Source organism: Dermacentor andersoni, chromosome 2, assembly GCF_023375885.2.
Source record: "Dermacentor andersoni chromosome 2, qqDerAnde1_hic_scaffold, whole genome shotgun sequence".
In the NCBI taxonomy this organism is placed as follows: domain Eukaryota; kingdom Metazoa; phylum Arthropoda; class Arachnida; order Ixodida; family Ixodidae; genus Dermacentor; species Dermacentor andersoni.
Window position 1 is genome coordinate 16,032,812 of NC_092815.1, and position 17,547 is coordinate 16,050,358.

General features: G+C 46.3%; 1 protein-coding gene across 1 annotated transcript in view; it reads left to right on the forward strand.

Annotated features, from left to right (window-relative positions):
• The first annotated feature begins 5,560 nt into the window (after nucleotides 1–5,560).
• The window catches only part of AQP (aquaporin), a 38,533-nt gene continuing 26,546 nt past the window's right edge, over nucleotides 5,561–17,547 (forward strand). The window contains exon 1 of the mRNA XM_050190000.3: nucleotides 5,561–6,062. The gene's annotated coding sequence lies outside the window, so the exon portion shown is untranslated. The remainder of the gene's footprint in view (nucleotides 6,063–17,547) is intronic.

Genomic DNA, 17,547 nt, shown 5'->3' on the forward strand with positions numbered 1-17,547 from the left:
CAAGACATTAAAAAGTGAGACAACAGGTAATCAAGCTGTCCAAGATGTCCACGTCTTTGATGTACTGAGGTCGCTGGTGAGTGTTATCCGCGTACTCCTGAATAATATGCAAACACCAACCGCTATAAGCGCACTGCAAGTCCTGGACACCCTTGATCCAGTACTTGCAGGTCTACAGTAACAAGATGGCTTGCCGTCCACAACCACTGAGGCCTTTCCGGGAGCAAGTGCGCTTCCATACTTCAAAGGAACGCCAGAGATACGCAGTCCCGGATATCAGAATTTCGGCACGTTGTTTTTGAGAAAACGTTCCCCATACTGATTTGCGAACCTCATTTTTCAAAGACAATTCGACTGTCGCATAACAAATCATTTATTTCTTCTTTATGGATTGAACGCAGTCAAGTTGTAGTGTATATATCCACAAGGAGCTGACGTATGTTAACTAAATAGTGCCGCATCACGATGACAATAAATACGTGTGTCTATGTGTTAAAACGGAGGTTTCTTTCACACTGATAAGCGCCTAAATTCCCCATCATATCGACTTCATTGACAGAAAATAAACGGCATACATGTCTCCAGGTCCTTGAATAATCATGGATGACGTTAACGCCAACCATCCACTTTGGCGAAGCTTCAGGGCAAATGAACGAGGCACAATTTTTTTTTTTATCTAGCTGCCGAGAATGGAGTAAGAGTGTGGAACGATGACAGTCTGACTTATCTCCGAGGAGCGACTTACAGGAGCTGTTTGGACTTGACATTTGTATTGCATAGTTTAATTTCCAATGTTCAATGTTTCACAGACATTTAAGCTCACGGCAGCGACCATATTCCTACGTACGTGACTATCAGATGCCTTGACAGTTCTCCCTCCCCTGTTCTCTCAAGACATAGAGACTGGCAAGCCTATTGAATTTCGATCGAGGGCAAGTGCAGACATGAACATCCCGAGCACCTCCTTGAAGACAATCAGACAAGCGTTGCAGGCTTCCACGCGGACATATACAATATCTGCAAGACGCACAGATTTTGACCGAAAATTGGAGAGGCTTCGGGCGATCCGCCGTCGAGTCGAGAGACGATATAGGCGCACTAAGCCCATTTATGACCTGAGGGAAGCCCGACGCATGCAGAAGAAAGTTTAGCGTCAGATGAACAAACTTAAATCCAATGATGGGAGAGCTTCAGCTGATTGCTGGACCCTCTCAAGCCATTATCCTCCATGTGGAGAGCTCCTCAGGGTCTTCGATCACTTCCACAACAACATCGTCCCTTCACAGCGCTGGCTCTACATGAAAGTCGTCCAAAGCTTGAGGTTGCTGGTGATTTTTGCGCGGAGATTACTGGCGATTTCGTTGAGCTGGCTGACCTCTCGCTGCATGACATTCCTGTCGCAAGAGATCAAAGTATGGAAGTGCCTTTCTCTATGGAAGAATTGCAAGCGGCTTTGGCTACATGCAAGCGGTCGTCATCACCCGGTGCCGGTAGGGTGACCTACGCTACTTTTAAGGCATATATAGGTCCAACAGCAGGCTACTGTCTTCTGGATATCTTCAATCAATCTTGGCGTGATGGCGTAGTCCCCGACGCTTGGAAATGTAGCCGACAGGTGCCTCTACTGAAACCTGGGAAGTATCCGCTGGACTTTACATCGTACCGGCCGATTGCACTTGCGAGTTGCATTAGTAATGTCATGGAGAGGATGTTGTTGACACGTATGCAATGGTACCTCGAATACTGTAACATCTAACCTGATGCTATGGCTGGTTTTCGACGTGGACGGTCATCAGTTGACAGTGTCATTGATCTTGTGACCTCTGTGCCGAAACAAGAAGATATGAAGCATCTTTCTGTGGCACTCTTAGACGTAAAATGTGCCTAAAACAACAAAACCCACGAAGCCATTTCTCCAAGCTCCTGAGGCTGCAGAACTTGGAGGCCACGTCTTTAGATGGATTGGGAGCTATCTCTCAAGGAAATATGTGTTTGTCCTGGCAGAAGATGGCCAGACAAATATATAAATCGTAAATCGTGGTGTCCCACAAGGTGGAGCATTGAGCCCGACTCTTTTCTATCGTTCTAGTGGGGCTCGCCGAAACGCTATCACAGACGGCTGATATCTCGCTCTACGCCGATGATATTAAGCATCCGGGCATCCGGCGTCATGCGGCGACAAGTGCGCGCGAGAATGCCGAAAGCGGCAACAACCCTGACAGCGGAATACCTTCGCCGACAAGGTCTCGATAGCTGCAGAAAAATGTGTACTAGTGGCATTTACACGAAAACCGATGTCTTTCTACCCGGTGTGCATCGAGGACTAGTCATTTGCATATAAGAAAACTCACAGGTTCTTAGGCGTTATTGTGCATTGTGAGCTCACCTGTAGTCCCCATGTGTCCTACATGAAGAAAAAACATTTATATTGAGGAAAAAATCAAGAGAGACACTTAGGACTGCTTACGTGTGGGAATGCGAAAGCATTGTAATCGCTTAGGTGAAATGTTTTCGATTGAGCTTTTCGACATGCATTAAAGTTATTTCTGCTGAATTGGTGTGTGTGTGTGTGTGTGTGTGTGTGTGTGTGTGTGTGTGTGTGTGTGTGTGTGTGTGTGTGTGTGTGTGTGTGTGTGTGTGTGTGTGTGTGTGTGTGTGTGTGTGTGTGTGTGTGTGTGTGTGTGTGTGTGTGTGTGTGTGCGTGCGTGCGTGCGTGCGTGCGTGCGTGCGTGCGTGCGTGCGTGCGTGCGTGCGTGCGTGCGTGCGTGCGTATACTTTGGTCACAGGGTGGAAGCATTCGCACTATTTTGCTGCAGAACGATGAATCTTATTTAATGCCTAATGGTAGGTCTGTCATGACTATGTCGTCTTATTTTGTGTTCCCTTGCTTCGTCTTCTGAGGCGTGCTTCTGTGGGCGACCACGCCTCACAGCTGCCGCTGAAGACGCAGCACCGATGAAATCCGAAGAGCAAGTGACGCGCGGAAGGCAGCGACAATACGTGTGCAATGACGCACGCACTAGGCATATCTCATTTTATGCACTCATTATTTGGCGTCGACAGTGCATCGCAGTAGACACAGCATCGATGAAATCCGAAGAGAGATTGACGCGTGGGAAGCAGTAACGGAGGCAGTACGCTGATGTGTGCAATGACACACGCATTAGATACAACTTTAGTCAACCACGACCACGGAGCCACCGCGGCGCCAGCGAAGCGTGCTCGTCTCGCACCCCGGAGGCGCGGGTTTGATTTCAACCTAGACCGAAATTTACCTAATTCTCTTTTCGAAGGCATTAATTTACTTTGTTTACAGAAACCTGCCTGAGAAATTTGACGTCAATCTGAGCGTTCTTTTCTTACGTGTTTTAGTCTTCGCGCCGTCGGCCATATTTAGTACGATCTTTCGGTCACGTCGCCGACGACAACGCAGGATTTTCGCGTAATGGGGCCTGTAATGCTTTCGCGTTAATGTGTTTCAATTCGTAGCTGGAAAGTCGTAGGGACCATCCGTGCGCTCCATGTTACAGCTATATACACGGCATGTTTTCTCTGATTTCTGCGATACAGTCCTCCTGTCTTGTCCAACACATGCAAGACTAATCTCCTTGTACTACAGAAAGTACAAGCCCAAGCACTTCGGACATGTCTTGGCCTCCCGAGATGTTCTTTGAGAGCTGCAACGATTGTCATTGCACAGGAGCACCCGATCACCACACATGTAGTCGGCGAGATGCTAAGAGCACACATTCGACACCTTTCTCGGCTACCATCCCACCATTTAGTCGATTTGCCAGTGCGAAGACCACAGGCTACATCCTGCGGTACTGTGACGAGACACCGTGACTCTATACCATCTGGCTTCAAGCCTGCGAAACGCCCAACATTGGCATTGCAATGTATCCGGCAAATTCACGTCTGCCTCTCAGTTCTTGGGATTGCTAAGAAAGCAGATTTGACTCCACTAGCCCTGAAGCATTTATATCTGCTTCTCCTCAACTCGTCTTATTTCGACCGCATACAAATTTTCACGGACGGTTCCACCAATTCCAACAGCTCTACCGGAGTATTAGTCGTTCCATCGGGCACGGTCTCTTTGCAATTTAAATATTTGCACAATACCACGTCTACAGCAACAGAACTTGCGGCTCTTTAAGGTGCACTCAATTATGTGCTCCAGCAGCCACTAAATCGTTGGGCCCTTTTCTGCGATGCCAAAGCAGCCCTAAAAAACCCGCAGTTCGCCCTACGTACGTCACGCGTTGCATGAGCAGCTAGTGTACGAAATACCACGTGCTCGAGGAAGGACACGACATCGTATTTCAATGGTTGCCAAGCCACTGTAAAATTGTCGGCAACAGCAGCGCGGATGAAGCTGCGCGCTCGGCTTATCAAAAACATCAGCGGGTTCCTATATACCACCCTCAAGAACCGGTGCTACGCGGCAACTTCAATCCCTTGCTCGCCACATCACACTTCTACAATCGAATCCACTGGGTTTCACCAACTCACGCTTGCGCTCTCTCGACCATAACTTGCGACTTCGCCTGCTACCTGGACTCTCCCATCGCGAAACAATTTTTCTGTTTCGCATGTGGTTGGGCGTCGCATTTACAAATGCCTATTCATTCCTAATAGGAACGGCCAACAGGCGTGCAATTTGTGCGGGTGCGATTAGCCACTACAGCACCTTCTGTGTCACTGCCCATCCTTTGACGCTCTACAAGCAGAACTCAACCTGTTAGATAATAAGGAGCTCTCGGAGGAAAAGGTCCTCGAACCATGGCCTATGCATTCTTGCATACAGAAGGCCCCAAAGTTCTTCGTTAACTTTTTGAAGGCTACTGGACTGAACGAACGCTTGTGGCAGCGGACGTTCCTCTGCAACTGACTCATCGAATGACTGTTTCTTTATTATTTTTCTCCTCTTTCCTTCTTATATATTCTCCCCCTTTCCCCTCCCCAAGTGTAAGGTACCCAACCAGGCACGTCCTTGGTTGACCTCCCTACCTTTTCCTCTTCGTTTCTGTCTTTTACTAACGTGTCTGTAGAACGTACGTATGTACGTACCCCTTACGTAATACCCCTTTTATTAGGGATATTTAAGGTCATAAAATGAAATGGAACGAAGCTTCCATAATGAATCGTACTTATCCCGATCTTTCTTCCACTTACTTGCTTCCCTAAATATGTCTCGAGCCATCGTTCAAATATATTATCTGCTTTGGTCCGTGCTTGCGTGCTTGCGCGCACACGAATCAGTAATTTAGTGAGGATAGTAAACGAAAATGAGTATGTGTGTGCAATTAACTCAACGAGCAGTCTGGGGAAGGAAGCATCAGTGAACAGTGAGAAGTGAGAGAATGAATTACACAGACAAGCACTCGGAGTACGCGCAAGGTCCGCGCTTCAGCTGAGATAGGTTCGTTCTCTGTTCGGAAGGAACTCGTTCGCACATTCCTGAAAGCGGGTGCTGTCGACCCAAGAAACTTGACCCGTAAGAGCGAGTTAACAGGAAGCAGAGAATCGTCCTCGAAGGTGAAACATAGCGCTGCTTTATTAAACTCGTACGTCTACCATCATGCAGTCGACTGCTTTCGCGTTCGACTGCTTCACGCAGCGGCCGTGAAACGCGCGTGGCTACACGCGGGCGCGCACAAACGGTAGCAGCAGGCGCCGAGTGCAAGTGAGCCTGACAACGCAGGCAGAGGCAAATGACGCACAGGCAGACACACGTACGCGGACGAAGGGTCGGCCGTTCAGGCGTGGACACCTCCGTGTTCAACTTGACGCCTGCACAACGCGCGGGGAGTCGATGCATGAAGAGCCGAGGAAGTGGAGCCCAGGTCCGCAGCCTCGGCTCGCACTGCCAATGCGCGAGTGCGTGCGTGCGCCGGCGTCCCCGCACCCTTGGACACCTGACAAGCAGGGATGCCGAGAATAGCGTCACCGCCGGCGGCAGCCTTGGCCGATGCTCGTCCCGGTGATGCCCGCCCGGCATTAGCTCCTGCCCGCCTTCCACTCCTGGCTCCGGGTCGACGTCGAGGGCCTCCTGCTAAAAGGTGAGTGTGTGTCTTAACGTTTTTGTGTTTGCTTATTTCCTTTCGTGCCCTTCTTGGTAGAAAGAATTGGTTGCAGTGTTGAGATAGTTATGGGCCATTACGGCGGGTTGCGATGGTGGGACAAGCTTATACATCTCTGCACAGCTGATGTTTCACAGCACGAATTATGTCCTTATTACTTCCTGAATTTTAAATCATAGCAAGATCGAGCGATAGGGAGGAATTTGGTCTCAAAGTCGCAGTTGTGGCCAGTCTCGCGGCAAAATTGCCGCGAGACTGGCCGCTTGAGGCCTTTTGCGTGTATTCGCGGGCTTCTTTCACGCTCGGAAAAACACTTTTATGTAGCACATATTGAGCAACAGAAAGATGCATAAGGAGTTTTTCATGCTGCCCTACAATTTTCTCATCGATACTTTTGATCTAATTATAATATTTCAGAAGTTTATTCATTAGAACTGATTATCTAGCTAGACAGAATTTAAAAATAATCATTTGAGTATCTCCAAGCGACAGCAAACAACATTACCTTGGTTCTGTCCAGCTACGTGGCATTCACATATCTTTAAACTCTGGCTAAGGTTAGCTGGGACACCCTGTATATATATATAAATGAGATGCGAAATGCAGTGAGGTTAACCGTAACATAGATATCCAGTTTGCTGCCCTACACTGGGAAAGGGGAGACAGATAGACAAAGAAGAAACGCAGACACAGCAACGAATGTGCGAAGGTACCTTGCCGTATCGTTGATGAAGAGTCTATTGTGCCGCGATGTATAATCATGCACTGGCAGCGAGACATAATGCGTACGCTCCTGTAAAAATGACTTGATGAATGCTCTTGGAAGCGGTCCACTGATAACTCCTAATGCAGAAAGAACGCAAAATGCGTCACTCTGGCTGTGCCATACAGACACAAACATACGCTGGGCAAAGCAAACAGTGGTATATTGTGGGAGTATTAAAAAAAAGAAGAAACAAGCTGCTGCTGGTTACCTTTTCGCACCAGTATCGCGGTTTCTCCTCCCAACATTTTAGCTTAAGATGAGAAAGAGTGTGTTTATGAAAGCTGAAGATGTTAGCCCTGCGCCATGCAAAGTTTACTACTTCAGATGGTAGTGACGGAGATTATACATGTACATGAAAAGAACGCAACTTAATATAATCAATAAAACAGAACCAAATAAAGAGATGTACGAAGGTCAAGCAGTGACGATAAATCCTGAGTGTCCTGAGTAGAGCAGCAGGACTTTGGTACCTCGAATTGCGCTCCCATTTTGGTTCGAAACCTTTCGCAGATAATTTGTATCAATCCGTCTACAGGTATATCAAGTAATAAATTTGCTGCTAATCATCCGGCGGTAAAGCGCCGGCAATGACAGAGTACCTCTCTAACGACCTCAGGGAAGCTTACGCTTAAGACGTAATGATGAACTCAGTTGAACTACATATATAACTGACCAAATAGTTGAATCTGCTGGATAGTGACAAGACTTAATGGTCTTATTTTTTCAAGCGATATTGATATGGTATGTCTTTCTTCCTTTCTTTTAAACCAGTAATAGAAGTGTGCAAGTGCAAGCCGCTTGCAATGTGAGCACTTTGTTTGAGTACCCCGCAAGCGACAGCCAACATGGCGCTCTTTTCACGGAGTGCAGGATACGGTGTTTGTTATGACAAACAATAAAACAGCACGTTCGAACAATTTTAAGATGCTAGAACTACGCAGTTTATTCATTGTTTCCCGAATGAGCAGTGTACGAATTCTTTAAAAAGAAGTTCGCCTGTTTACCGCTTAAATGAAATAAAGGAGGAGGTTCCTGTTCACCCCTTGGTAATAGGACGGCCGACTACGTTCAAACTTCGTTCCTTCGTCCGTTTCTCACGTAGTAAACTAGAGCAGCCGCGACATGTTACACGCCGATGTGCCTTAGCGGCAGAAAACATGTTCATCCTCATCAATCAGGGACACTTGTCAACAAACACGGCAGTTTCTCTTTGAAATAATGTGGAATCCGAGCACCTTCGTGCATTAGAGCTGATAAAGACGTGAGCACGGTAGCCTACTCTGACAAAAAGTAATTACTTGCCGTCTGTGGTGCGATTAAGTCACGTGCTGCTGACGTGCTTGTTCTTATAGTGTTTACATATTTTGAATTGACGCATGCCTCATGTCATGTTAAAAGCGCAACAGCTGTGTCTAATGGGAGCGAAGAGAGCTGCACGCCTGGCTAATCACAGCACGGCGAACATGACGATTACATAAGTATCGTCGTTCCTAGAACGAATTGGCAAGCGTGTACCAGCTGCCACCTCGGCATCCATCAACCTCGCCGTTCTTGTCGCTTTCTTGGGGAGTCTCGCAACTCTCACGGACAGACGCTGCATCATTTAGAACAGTGTTACAAATACATTAGCAGCACATTTACATAACTCACGGATGGTGTGGCTACCGGCGCGGTTTTGCAGGCAATTGTTCCGTCCGAGCGTCTCTTTCCGTACCATGAAAATTTGTCACAGCGAGTCCATAAGTTTAGTCTCTCACAGAAAGGTCACGCGTGCTCTGCGTCAAGCATTCGTGTGCATCTCGCAGAGAGGGCGGTGCAAGCTCTTCTCTCACCGATGAACAAAGAAACTTGCATTAGTAAGATCTTGATGAGGGCTATAGTTGGTTAATACTAAGAACTGAGGCTGAACAGCGCAAATAAGACAAGGACACGAGGAAACAAATACCACAGACAAGCGCTGCCTGCCAACTGGTAGTTTATTTGAATGTCTACAGTCATCTTATACCTATTCCAGCATAGACATGCCTACAGCAGTCGCGAATACATCTGCAAAATGAGATACGTCATATTCTTTCATTCAAAAAAGCTATTTATTTTTCCGGCAAGGCAAGAAAGGGAGCGCTTACACATTTATTTCCTTCCTTTCTAATGTAGTATAAGCGTCTATTATTTCCTTTTCCCTCTTACGTTTTCGTTTCCCTATGAATCTTGTTCTTTTTTTCAGATATGGGAGTGCAGGAACACCTGTTACAATGCCCTGCTAAATGACTCCCATAGCCATTCTTTAGGTTACTGCTGTGCTGACGAGCTTTGTCGTTGAAACACTGTCTCGTTTGCTGCGGAAAAACTTACATAGGACATGTCGATGGCTATATTACATTATAAAGGAAGGAGATAAATGTGCAAGCGCTTCCTCTCTTGCCTTGTCCGAAACGAAAATTGGTTTTTTGAATGAAAGATTATGATGTATCTGATTTTGTAGATGTATTCGTGACTGCTGTAGGCATGCCTATGCTGGAAAAGGTGTACAATGGTTGGGGAATTTCAAATAAACTTCCAGTTGGCAGTCAGCGCTTTTCTGTGGAGCTTGTTTCCTCGTGTCCTTGTTTTATTCGCACTGTTCAACCTCAGTTCGAACCAAACAAAAACATTTTCTACCGCGAGAAAACCGCGAAATTGATGCGGACAATGCGGCGACGTAACAGCTTGCGATTTCCTTTCATGCTTCTGGTCCCTTCCTCCGCAGACAGAAGCTAGAAGTTGCCAGGTAAATTTTTATTTCCTTTTAGGTGAGAAAGTGATTATTTTAATTGCCTTCTGTTATGTGGTTTAGCGTACAGAAGTTGTATAGTGGGCTATGAACGACGAATCAATGAGGAGCTTACTCAGATTAATTTTAACCACCTGGGGTTCTTAGCTTTGCAGCCAAAGCACGGCACATAGCAATCATTCTTCTATAAGGAATTGTTTGCTGGCTACGTTCCATAATTGCCAGCATCCCACCCCGTACGTCGTAGAGCCGCAGTTGCAGGAATTCCAAATTAGCACTGCTCCTTCCCTTTTGTGTCGTTCGTCGGCGTGATCCATACTTAAATATTTGATCTAGTTAAAACTGCCCATTTGGTTAAAAACGCCCTATGGAGTTTCCGAGAAGCGCAACATACGAATCTCATTTCACTCATCTTGTCTACATTTCCATGTCTACAGATCCAAACGACAAATTCCGTGAGTGAGGTGACCGCCAGAAATTCCACAGTCCACAGCCCGCTGAGCGGCAACTGTGCTGCGGTCGCCGCTTGAGCCTGTTTTCTCCGCGGCTTGCAGCAAATCGCGGTAAACGTCTGCGCCCTGGGCAGCTGGACGGGCCGACCGTGGAGGGAAGGGGGCCGAAGTGCACAAGCCTGCTTTCAGGCACTTGTGTCGACTATTTTGCGGAAGCGCTTACGTGCCGCCATCTTGGGCTGCTAACGCTGCTGTTTTTTTGTCTCTAAAGACGAAGCGTACGTGAGTATGCAGTCAATTCGCAAGCATGAAAATAGTTGTATAAATTCGTTCAGCGTTTCGTGACTATGTTACGTCGCTTTACTTCTTATAAAACACAGAAATTCCTTGTGTAACATACCAAAATGGCGGCGCCCATTAATCGTATGTAAGATCGTCTATACGAGACGTAATTACGTAAGCAGCGTTCTATATCAGAAGCGACGCGCACGCGTGGCTTACAGTTGCTGTTCTTTATATGTGATCGCTTTAAGAACAAACACTCCTCTGGGCAGCTTATATAAACAACAGCGTCGGATGAGGGACGGGGGGGGGGGGGGGGGGGCAGAGATTACAAATCCAACACTTGTTCGTTTCCCACTTCCGTAAACAAGCGAGGTAGACCGTCAAATGTATCGTCTCTTTCCATTCGCTCTCTGTCGCCAAAAATTGCCCACAAATGCTCAACGCTGTGCCTCCGTGTGCAGAGGTGGCTTGAACGCCAAAAAGCTCGAAGGTTGTGTTCGTTGCTAAAGCTGGGGAAATCGTCTACTCCATTCCCAAATATATGAATAGCGCGCCATTAAACGTAAGCTAATGTATAAAAAAATTTTCAACATATTAGGCGACGTCTGCGTGATCGACGACTGAATATAATTTATCAGTTGTTTCATACAATAAGCGCAATAAATCCTGGAAATTATGGGACAGGCCATTGAAACACGGGCTGCCAATTAGTTCACTCTTACCGAAATACAAAGGAAGGTGCTCATGCAGTAGTGCTAGTCAGTACTGCACTCAATGCCTGAAACTACATTCAGCAATACAGTCGTATTGAGAACCGCAAATTGTTTGTAGTGCATAAAAGATAAAACTAAACGAAAGTGCAGCACCGATGCGTCGAAGACACGCATAAACATGACTCCGTTATCGCCATCATTTTCTGCCTTTGCATTTGAGGAAGAAAATTGAATTGTAGTGACTGTTGGCAGCGGAATTGTAATTTCTGGCCTGGAATTCTTGTAGAAAAATTCCTGGAGATCGGCAAGCTTACAAAAATGGAACCACAAAGTTTACAAATGTGTTACTCTGCACCAGAAACAGGTATTGCAGTTCTGCAAATTGAATGAGAACGTCTAAAATGGACATATTCGACATATCAATTGATATTTTACGTGAATTTGTTATGTTTACGAGAATTTTGTAAAACTCCTGCTCGCATTTTAGCGGTGTATATATTTCAGAGCCAAGTATAACATCAATTTCGCCTGCTTTAGAAGTACTATTACATGTAGTTTACAGAATTGCGATATCGTTTTCTATAGCTGAGTTGGAGTTGTAATCTTGATAGCTCCGTCTTTTGGAAATTTGCAATTATAAAAATAAAAAACTGCCGCCCCAGTTAAAAATTCGGTTTCCGACAGGTACTAGCTTTTAACTTTTGCTTTTAAATGTAACAAACCTAATTAAATTTGGTGCAGTGGCCGCCAATAAAAACTGTTTCTCCCTTCCCATGTATTTAGAGTGGAGCCCCCAATGTAAAGCTTCCTTTTAAGCGTGCACAAATTTATTAGCCCCTCCTCGAGCTGATGCTCAGAGATAATGATGAAGTTTGTCCATAATATTCACGCCACTAAAACGTCAATGCATTTCGCTGGACTGCTTCTACTGCGGCCACACTTTGATGAAAGCGAAACGGAAAACTGAGATTTTGGAGCAACGTGAATCCAGATTTTCGTACTACGGGCCACTTCACGTCCCACAGTGAATTTTTGGCGCATTGATATTATGTTGTGCAACGCGATCGCATGTCGTCCACAGGCATCGCGCTTCAACCAAAGTAATTGAAAAATATGAATTAGCACCCGAACCCTCTCGAGTGACTTCAAGGGGTGTACGGTAGCGCGATTAAAAGACTGAAAAAAGAAGACACAAAGGGACACACACAGCGCTGTCTGTGTCCCTGCGTGTCTTCTTTTGTCCCGTCTTTTAATCGCGCTACCGTACACCCCTTGAAGATGTCTTACCTTCAAGCACATATTGCAACCCTCGTGAACCTCTCGAGTCAGGCTAACTTATCAGGACTCTTTGAGGAACTATCAGACATTGTTTGGGATATTATCGGCCTTACCTAGATTAGAAGAACTTGTGCAGCTTACACATTGCTAAATAACGGCCATGTCCTCTGCTATAGAGGTCTTCCTGATAAGAAGCAAGACGGGGTAGGATTACGAATCCATAAGGACATAGCGGGCAAGATTGACGAATTCTACAGCATTACCGAGAGGTTAGCAGAAGTCGTAATCAAACTTAATAACAGGTATAGATTAAAGGTAGTAGAAGCATACGCTCCAACATCCAGTCACGACGATGATGAAGTAGATCAGTTTTATGAAGATGTTGAATTAACCATGAGAAAAGTGCAAACTCAATATACTGTAGTAATGGGTGACTTCAATGCAAAAGTGGGGAAAAGCAGGCTGGTGAACAAGCAATTGGCAACTACGGCGTCGATTCTAGGCACGCTAGAGGAGAGACGCTGGTAGAATTCGGAGAAAGGAATAAGCTTCGAATAATGAACACCTTTTTCAGGAAACGTACGTAGCAACAGAAAGTGGGCCTGGAAAAGCCCTAACGGTGAAACAAGAAATGAAATTGATTTCATACTTTCTGCCGATCCCAGCATGACCAGGATTTAGAAGTGATAGGTAGGATAAAGTGCAGTGATCATAGGTTAGTGAGAGCTAGGGTTCACCTCAATTTGAACAGAGAAAAAGTAAAATTGGTAAAGAAAAAACGGGTCAACTTAGAGGCAGTAAGGGTAAAAGCAGACAAATTTAGGCTGGTACTTGCAAACAAATATGCAGCCTTAGAACAGAGAGATGATGATGATGATGATGATGACATAGAGGTAATGAATGAAACCGTAACGAGGCTGTCTTCAGAGGCAGCAATTGAAGTAGGAGACAAGGCACCAAGGCAATCAGTAGGCAAGCTCTCCCAAGTAACAAAGGACCTAATAAAGAAACGACAAAGAATGAAAGTGTCCAACTCAAGAGATAAGATAGAATTTGCGGAACTGTCAAAACTGATCTAGAGAAGACATCACATGTTGTATTTTAAGCTAACGTCGATTTATTAAGCAGGTTCCCCACCCAAACATGGCGACGAGGACTTGTTAACTATAAGCTTTGCGGACGGGCAACCGAACAATGCAGCCATCCAGCGATACCGTAAGGTCAACGTGCGAGCAACCAAAATGCTGTCGCCGGCGAATCGAGAGCTACTTCGGGACTGAACCAGGCCCACGACGCCTAACGGACAGCGTAAACGTCGGCTCACGCGTTTCGAAAAGATTCGTTCTGTCATTGCAAACGGCAATACCACGTCGTGCACCGACCGGCTTCCAAGCCGCGGTCTGCGCTGTCTCACAGGGTGCCTATCCGCACCAGAGTTACGCTTCTGATGCCACAGGTGGTGCGGCACTCGCCAGAAAACGCTACTGTCAGGAGCCTAGAGGTGTGTTTCGGTGTACTGAATCATAGTTTGGCAGCGGTATTAACTGTCACAAAATGGTAATGCTGTTCTGCGTGTTTTGTCCAATATGTCACTGCATGCTCAAAGCTTGTCAACCCGCTGTGGTGGCTTGTGTTGCGCTGCTAAGCACGAGGTCGCGTGATCGAATCCCGGTCGCGGCGGCGGCATTTCGATAGGGACGAATTGCACGAACGCTCGTGTCCCGTGCATTGGGGGCACGATAAAGATCCACTGGTGGTAAAAATTTATCCGGAGACTAGGGTGTGCCTCACATAAACGAATCGTGGTTTTTAACGCGTAAGACTCCGGAATTCAACTCTGTCATTTGAGATATTTTATGTTAATACGTGCTTACTGTCAGTTGCGTACAAACTATTTACTAAGGTAATCGTAAATAGAATCAGGAACAGCTTAGACTTCTGTCAACCAAAGGACCAGGCAGGATTTCGTAAAGGCTACTCAACAATAGACCATATTCACACTATCAACCAGGTGATAGAGAAATGTGCGGAATATAACCAACCCTTATATATAGCTTTCATTGATTACGAGAAAGCGTTTGATTATGTCGAAACCTCAGCAGTCATGGAGGCACTACGGAATCAGGGTGTAGACGAGCCATATGTAAAAATACTGAAAGATATCTATAGCGGCTCCACAGCCACCGTAGTGCTCCATAAAGAAAGCAACAAAATCCCAATAAAGAAAGGCGTCAGGCAGGGAGATACGATCTCTCCAATGCTATTCACAGCGTGCTTACAGGAGGTCTTCAGAGACCTGGATTGGGAAGAATTGGGGACAAAAGTTAATGGAGAATACCTTAGTAACTTGCGATTCGCTGATGATATTGCCTTGCTTAGTAATCCAGGGGACCAATTGCAATGCATGCTCACTGACCTGGAGAGACAAAGCAGTAGAGTGGGTCTAAAAATTAATCTGCAGAAAAATAAAGCAATGTTTAACAGTCTCGGAAGAGAACAGCAATTTACAATAGGTAGCGAGGCACTGGAAGTGGTAAGGGAATACATCTACTTAGGGCAGGTCGTGACCGCGGATCCGGATCATGAGACGGAAATAATCAGAAGAATAAGAATGGGCTGGAGTGCGTTTGGCAGGCATTCTCAGATCATGAACAGCAGGTTGCCATTATCCCTCAAGAGAAAAGTGTATAATAGCGGTGTCTTACCAGTACTCACCTACGGGGCAGAAACCTGGAGGCTTACGAAAAGGGTTCTACTTAAATTGAGGACGACGCAACGAGCTATGGAAAGAAGAATGATGGGTGTAACGTTAAGGGATAAGAAAAGAGCAGATTGGGTGAGGGAATAAACGCGAGTTAATGACATCTTAGTTGAAATCAAGAAAAAGAAATGGCATGGGCAGGACATGTAATGAGGAGGGAAGATAACCGATGGTCATTAAGGGTTACGGACTGGATTCCAAGGGAAGGGAAGCGTAGCAAGGGGCGGCAGAAAGTTAAGTGGGCGGATGAGATTAAGAAGTTTGCAGGGACGACATGGCCACAATTAGTACATGACCGGGGTTGTTAGAGAAGTATTGGAGAGGCCTTTGCCCTGCAGTGGGCGTAACCAGGCTGATGATGATGATGATGTTAATGCGTAAATGTTGAAGTGTGTTTCACCGAGTGATATGTGATATCCGCGACGGAGTTCAATAAGTTACAACGGTTACGATGTATCTCTTACGATATTAACACCGAGCACGTTTTTATATAATAAATTATGGGGTTTTACGTGCCAAAACCACTTTCTGATTATGAGGCACGCCGTAGTGGAGGACTCCGGAAATTTCGACCACCTGGAAGGGGGGGGGCGGGGGTCTTTAACGTCCACATAAATCTAAGTACACGGGTGTTTTCGCATTTCGCCCCCATCGAATTGCGGCCACCGTAATCGGGATTCGATCCCGCGACCTCGTGCTCAGCAGCCCAACACCATAGTCACTCAGCAACCACGGCGGGTGAGCACGTTCTTGATCATGCTGAACATCCTCTTTTCGCACGTTTTCGTTGTTTTTGTAAACATATTTTGTCATTAATGGGCGCTGTCTAGCATTATCACTAATCGCACACATAGCGCCAGTGAGTTCGCAAGGGTATTTTTTATGTATTCACTTTTCTATCTAGTTCATTTGAGAGCGAAAAACAATCATCACTTATGAATCTATTCACAATTCATTTCCGTCAGATTCTTAAGTCGAACGTACAAGCTTAGGAGTCAATATATTTTCTATGCGTTTTCGTTTAAGCTTAATTTTGTTCTTCATACCTTAAGCACCCCAGAGGTGTACTAAGGTCTGTTCAATGTGTTCGCTAATATTCTTATTTATCCTGATAATCTTATAACGCTGTTTCCGGTTATAAAATATAATTGTACGTATTTTGGGGCTATAGGCATTGTTGGTATCGTGCAGGGCATTACGTCATTTTAATGTATAATATTTCAGCTGCTAACTGTGGGCTAATAGTTTGCAGTGTCTAGCGTCGGCAGAACTTCTAGAACGCTTGCAAAATATGACATGCCAAACTGCTACCATATTGTTTCTTTTATTTTTTTTCGGGAATAAATGGCGAATTACAGACGAAAATAGGAGCCGTGCCCTTTTAAATTATTTCGCTTTCGCTACACAAGAGAGAGAGAGAGTGAACTTTAATGAGCACCAGCAGTTCAGTCGGCTGGGCCTAGGCCTCCCACGATGGGACGTCGAGGTCTTGCCTCTTCACCGCTTCGTAGGCCTGCTGGGTCGCCCAGAGTTGGTCGTCGAGATGGGAGCTGCGCAGGGCGGCGTGCCATCTCGACGAGAGGGTCACGGTATTAAGCTCTGGGCATTGATGTTTGCACTCCCATAACAAGTGGGGGAGTGTTGTTGATTCAGTTTTACAGACCTTGCACGTCTGGCTCGGGTAGATGTCGGGGTATATAGTGTGATAGCGTGTGAGGGAGGGGTATGTATTCGTCTGTAACAGGCGAAGGGTGGTTGCCTGTGCCCTGTTTAACTTCCGGTGAGGGGTGGGGAAGGTTCTTCTTGCGAGGTAAAATGACTTTACAAGGTCGTTGTATCTTGTAAGGCGGTCGCGCCCTGCGGGTGCACCTGCACCGTCTCCGGCACGGTTGGCTAGTCCTCGTGCTACGGAGTGTGCAACCTCGTTGAGGTTGGTGAGGTGCGGGTGGACAACGCCGGCGTGTGCTGGGATCCAGACGAGGGTGATTTGAATTTCAGGCGAATACGGGGCTTGTCGTAAGATACGGAGTGATTGCTGAGAAATACGACCTTTGATGTAGTTGTTGATTGTTGCGCGAGAATCGCTCAGTATGGTGTGACAGGCTGGGTCAAGAGTGGCCAGGGCGATGGTCACTTCCTCGGCCGTCTCGGCATTTTTGGTAACGATGCTGGCAGCATGTCGGAGCAAGCCGCCTGCCGTGGTAACCGCCGCAAAGCGCCGTCCATCTTGGTACTCAGCTGCGTCGAAGAAGGTGACGCCCGCGGTGTTGGCATAAGCTTTGATAGCTCGTGCCTTCCTGCGTTCTTTGTTGTAGTCTGGGTGCATGTTTTTCGGAATAGGGTCGGCGTGTATCCATTGCTGAATGTCGCGTGGTATTGGGTGTTTGTCTCCATGTCGACAGTGGTAGGTGATATTAAGCTTGTTTAGAATGCTACGGC